This window comes from Ovis aries, chromosome 23 (genome assembly GCF_016772045.2).
Source record: "Ovis aries strain OAR_USU_Benz2616 breed Rambouillet chromosome 23, ARS-UI_Ramb_v3.0, whole genome shotgun sequence".
Lineage (NCBI taxonomy): Eukaryota > Metazoa > Chordata > Mammalia > Artiodactyla > Bovidae > Ovis > Ovis aries.
Window position 1 is genome coordinate 58,903,306 of NC_056076.1, and position 5,954 is coordinate 58,909,259.

A 5,954-nucleotide genomic window follows, 5' to 3' on the forward strand; every position below is an offset into this window, starting at 1 on the left:
AGACTATACAGTCCATGGGATCCTCCAGGCCAGAATACTGGAGAGGGTAGCCATTCCCTTCTCCAGGGCATCTTCCCAACCCAGGGATCGAACCCAGGTCTAAGCAAATGACTACATCAACACTAAACTGACAAATACAAGTGGATAGAGCAAAGGAAAATAAAGGCCAAACGGGAGGAACACAGACAGGACCGTGAAACCCCACGGTGCCCCATGTCCGGTGAGTATTTCTAAGCTTGGGCCGGAAGCAGCCTGTGACGCAGAACACACGATTACGGTTTAGTTACTAAAATACAAGAAACTTCTCTCGCTGCCCTTACCTTCCAGACGAGAATGGCTGTCAGGACACCAGTGTGGGGCCCCCCCTTGACCCTGGTGGTCCTGCCTCTGGGCTCAGCCTCCTGATCCCCTACTAGGACTTCCTCAGCCAACACTATAAGCCCAGAAAATCCCCTCCATGTGTTCGGCAGCCCAAGGGGCAGTCAACATTCCACACTGAAAAGCGAGACAAATCTACACCCAGCTCTCCTCATTCATCAAATCGAAAAAGTCCTTTATCAGTTCAAGGCTTTATGTAAAAGGCTGGCTCCCCCTACTAGAGCACTTTAAACCAGCTTACTGAGCAATCACTGGCATACGTCACTGTCAAAGTTTAAGGCATTCAGCTCGACTGTTTGATTGATGCATTGTGAAAAGATCACAACAGGCCTACCTGACATCCATCATCTCATACAACTTCACTAAAAATTTCTCCTTGGGATGAGAATGTATGATCCACTCTCTTAACCGCCGTCTGATGTACCGCACAGCAGGGCTAACTTACAGTCACCGCACTGTGCATGACATCAATAGCACTCACTTGTCTCCAGACTCAAGTCTAACTCTTGACCACCTGTTTCCAATGCTTCCTCCCAACAGAGCGCTTGACTAACACGTGACAGGCGTGTGACATGCATGAGCTTATGTCGCCCCTGAGGAGTCACGTCACAGGTGGGGAAACTGGGCCTCTGAGAGGTCAAAGAAAGGGCCCCGCTGCCCCCGTGACTGCTGAGCAGCAGATGTGCATTTGGTCCACAGCTTGCCGAGTCTAAAGCGCATGCTCTTTCAAGCAGCTCCCAGCTCAGCTGCTGCGGGACTTTAAGGGGGCAAACATCCTTCCACGTGGCCTGTGGGGAGGGGCCATGCAAGGTTGGGGGGGGGGCGCGGGGCCGGCAGCTCCAGTCCAGATGTGGGAGCTGCAAGAGTGACTGAGCGGAGGCCACTGTCCAGGAGCCCAGAGTCCCCAGCAGAAGGAAGGAACCAGGAGAGGGCTGCTTGGAGGGGCACCTGGGAAGGGAGGAGGGGGCCTGCCTGGCTTTGCCCACCTGTTTTGGTGCCAGTGTGGGAGGGGGTGAGAGCCGGGGTTGCCCAGCCAGGGAGCCCCCTCATTCCTCCCCTGCACAGTTAGCCCAGCTTCAGGGCCACAGAGGTGATGTGAAATATGGCAGGATCCAGGAGCTACTCAGCACGGCTTCTGCCCGCAGAAAAACAGCAGAATCCCATGATTAAGGAGACCTGCTTTTTTTAAAGAGCACACATATAGAACGGTAGAGGCTGCTCCCCCGATCCACCTAGGCCTGGATAATATGTTAACTGGGATGGGGAGGGACCAAGCCTAGCTGCCACTTCACTTCTGCTCCAACCCTCTCCCAAGTGTCCCCCGCATCCCCAGGGGCCTGCATGCGAATGACATGCAACCTCTGTTCCCATCAGCTGTTATCACTCCCTGGGAAACCTCCTAACGTGATTGAGTTCAGGAAGCCTCAGACGCGCAGAGGACAGACCTATAGCTGTCAAGGCGGAGGGCTGAGGGGAAGCTTGGAGTGGAGTTTGGGGCTACTAGACGTAAGCTATTATCAATCTATATGGAATGAATAAACAAGGTCCTAGTGTACAGCTCAGAGATCTATATTCAGTATCCTATGATAAACCATAATGGAAAAAGACTAAAAAAGAATGTTATATACACATAACTGAATCACTCTGCTGCAGAGCAGAAATTAATATTGTAAATCAACTATACTTCAATTTAAAATTAATTACAAAATAAAAGTGGCTGAAATGGTCAAAACAAGCAAGCAAAAGAGGCCCCTAATCCTTTCAGTGTGAGAGACGATGGTTTCAGAGCACATGTCAGCACAGGCTTACTCCAAGTGCACCTTGCTCTCAAGGGTTTATCCCAGCTGGCATCTGGAAGTTCATGCATTCTAACATCCCAGGAGAGCTCCCCAAACGTGCCAAGCCCACACCTCTCCCTGCGACCATTCTCTGCTTGATCTTATAGCCGCTTTCCTGCTTTTAGCTGCTGAGCATCTTTATTTTTAGTTCCTCCACTCTGAGTGCCTTGCAGTCTCACCTGAAAACATACACCCATTTTCCGCATCCAAACCACACCTGGGAAGGCGACTCAAACTGGCAACAGGGTGAACCATGGTGCAGGGGGCGGGGGTGGTCAAGCAACAGCAGGTAACAAATGAATTAGAAGGAAACAGATTCTCTTTTGTGCACGAGGAGCAGCCACAGAACCTGAGAAAGAAACTCAAGTGTAGCTTGAAAAACTATAGCACGAAGGGGTCAAAGTGAATGTTCCAAGAGTGTATTAAGAACGGATTGTTTCCAGGTCATGGCCAGCTAGTGAACCTGCATATTGCTGGGATTTAACCTCCCCCCAGACAGTGAGGGCACCTCAACTGCTTCCCTTTCAGCAAAGGTGTGAACGGAAGCAGTGGAGCCCAGAAGGAGAAAGCCCCGGGGACCCCACAAGCTCCAGCGTGTTCCGCGGAAGATATTCAGGCAGCTTAGATGGCTTTCCTCTAGACAGTGAAGCGGACCTGGGGGAAGAGGGGCAGGCCCTCGGAGCTGCCGCTGGTCCCCGAAGGGAAGGACGCAGCCTGCCTTGCTAGGAAACAAAGCCAGCCATTGCTAAGGGAAAAACCACCACTTTTTCAGGACAGGCTCTGCCAAGAGTGCCTGCCAAACGCTGATTCTTCCCTTCAGATTGAGTTTATCAGGTTTGTTAAGTGATTGGGCCGACAGTCATCCACAGAACTAAATCAAGATTTCTCTGTACTGCTGAATTTTTTTTCCTAAGAATCAAAGAATGTGTTTGCTGGGGTCAGTATACCCATAGGAAGAATCTTTTCTGAGATGGAAAGCAATTGACAGAACTGCGGAAGATTAATCCAGTCTCCAAGGAGGGCATTTTTCAAACCAGGATGTCCAGGAAGAGGACATCTTGGTAAGTGCACAATTTATAGGTTGTAGCCTGGTGACATCACCTTGCACCTTCAGGACTAGCGACCACGGCGTGTAAGTTTCAGCTGTGGGGACACAAGGTGAAGAGGGGTGCCATCATTTATATAAAACACCTTTCCCAGGGGCTTCAGCCTTGGAATCAAAGACACGGGAAAATTCAGCTCTCTTCCATCACGGAGGGCTTTTGAGGTGGTGCTAGTGGAGAAGGGGATGACAGAGGATGAGATGGCTGGATGGCATCACTGACTCAACGGACATGAGTTTGAGTAAACTCCATGGGGGTCACAAAGAGTTGGACACGACTGAGTGAGTGAGCAGCAGTGGTAAAGAACCCACCTGCCAATCCAGGAGACACAAGAGACGCAGGTCCAATCCCTGCATCAGGAAGATCCCCTGGAGTAGGAAATGGCCACCCACTCTGCTATTCTTGCCTGGAGAACTCCATGGACAGGGGAGCCTGGTGGGCTGCATGCAGACCATGGGGTCGCAAAGAGTTGGACTGACTGAGCACTTCCATCACAGATGGGAAGTTAGGTACAAGGGTCCCCGCTGAATCTCTTTGCCTTTCGTCATCAGCCATGACTCCTCTCCCATAGGCAGAGGTCAAGACTGAGCCCAGAAGATACTGGGACAATTGGGCTCTTTCTACACCCTTGGTTTCTATGGTCAGTAAAGGTAACACAACACACTGACTCCCACCTGACTCTCTCTAAAATGTGAAATCCACGCTATAGCCCTCTGATAAAGCCTGAGTCTACAAGAATAATATTTTGTGACAATAAGGTAAAGAGGGAGAAAAGCTTCCGCTGTCATCCCAACTGGACTCAGAACTGAGAAAAACATTTCTCCAGCTGGGCAAAAGGGAATTCCAGGTCTAGTGAAATCTGATGTCCACCCCACTGTGCTTTTATATAAAATTTTGCAAAGACAGCAGAATCAGACTGTTCTAACCATTTCACTTTCCGGAACCCCCTCTTGCCATGTTCCTCCCCCCCCCCGCAAAAAAAATCACACAGATGCAGCATCAGCCTGGATGAAATTACCCCTCTGACGTCACACCCTCCCCTCCAGCTCTCGGAAAGATTCATGCTCTTGTCCCAGCCACACAGAGCTGGCAAACATCCCTCCCGCTCCCCAGGGGTCTGGGGAGACCAGACTACACCTCTGATAGACACCCTGAACTCAGCTGAGGGTCACTCCTTCAAGGATGGTACAAGATCTCAAAACTCTTCACACCCAATTAAGGGCAAAGTTAACCTGGTCTTTTAAGTCCACCTGCTTAATAAAACCAATGTATTTGAGGGCTCATCACCTTCAGTAGGAAAGTGAAAGTGCTAATCAGTCATATCCGACTCTTTGCAACCCGACCAACTGAAGCCCTCCAGGCTCCTCTGTCCATGGGAGTCTTTAGGCAAGAATACTGGAGTGGGTTGCCATTCCCTTCTCCAGGGGATCTTCCTGACTGGGAGTTGAACCTGGGTCTCCTACACTTCAGGTCGTTTCTTTATTGTCTGAGTCGCCAGGGAAGCCCATTTTAAGTAGAAAATCGTTTAACAAATCACACACACACTACTATACTCAGCATAGATAACTAGTTTTTTGGGCTCCAAAATCACTGCAGATGGTGACTGCAGCCATGAAATTAAAAGACGCTTACTCCTTGGAAGAAAAGTTATGACCAACCTAGATAGCATATTCAAAAGCAGAGACATTACTTTGCCAACAAAGGTCCGTCTAGTCAAGGCTATGGTTTTTCCAGTGGTCATGTATGGATGTGAGAGTTGGAATGTGAAGAAAGGTGAGTGCCGAAGAATTGATGCTTTTGAATTGTGGTTTGGGAGAAGAGTCTTGAGAGTCCCTTGGACTGCAAGGAGATCCAACCAGTCCATTCTGAAGGAGATCAACCCTGAGATTTCTTTGGAAGGAATGATGCTAAAGCTGAAGCTCCAGAACTCTGGCCACCTCATGCAAAGAGTTGACTCATTGGAAAAGACTCTGATGCTGGGAGGGATTGGGGGCAGGAGGAGAAGGGGACGACAGAGGGTGAGATGGCTGGATGGCATCACGGACTCGATGGACATGAGTCTGAGTGAACTCTGGGAGTTGGTGATGGACAGGGAGGCCTGGCTTGCTGCGATTCATGGGGTCGCAAAGAGTCGGACATGACTGAGCGACTGAGCTGAACTGAAGAAGCTACTGAATTGCACGTGGAACTCTGCTCAGCACTCTGTAAAGGCCTCTAAGGGAACAGAATCTAAAAAGAGTTGGCATGTGTATATATAACTGCACAGTAGAAACTGAAACACTGTAAATCAACCATACTCTAAAGAAATTTTTTAATTAATGAAGTAATAAAATATCACATAGCTTAGAGGCCTCTATCTGGAGACTTTACAGCATGCTAAACACAGAGCTTCACATGCTTCTCACTCATTCTACCAGCTTTCTCCTTGCAATAATTTTATGAGATTAGCACCATTAGTTCTACTTTGTAGACAAGGAAACTAAAGCTCAGAGACATTAAAAATAATTCCTCAAGGGCACCCAATAAGCCCCCAGATTCACTCTCAACATGAAGCTGCTCTGTGTTCCCAACAGAGCAAGAAATCCCAGGAGACAATAAAGAGAGGGGAAAAAACAAAACTGGTGAGTAGGTATAG

General features: G+C 49.1%; 1 protein-coding gene across 3 annotated transcripts in view; it reads right to left on the minus strand.

Annotated features, from left to right (window-relative positions):
• Positions 1–5,954, minus strand: part of CCBE1 (collagen and calcium binding EGF domains 1) — a 237,695-nt gene that overhangs the window by 193,972 nt on the left and 37,769 nt on the right. The window lies entirely within an intron of this gene.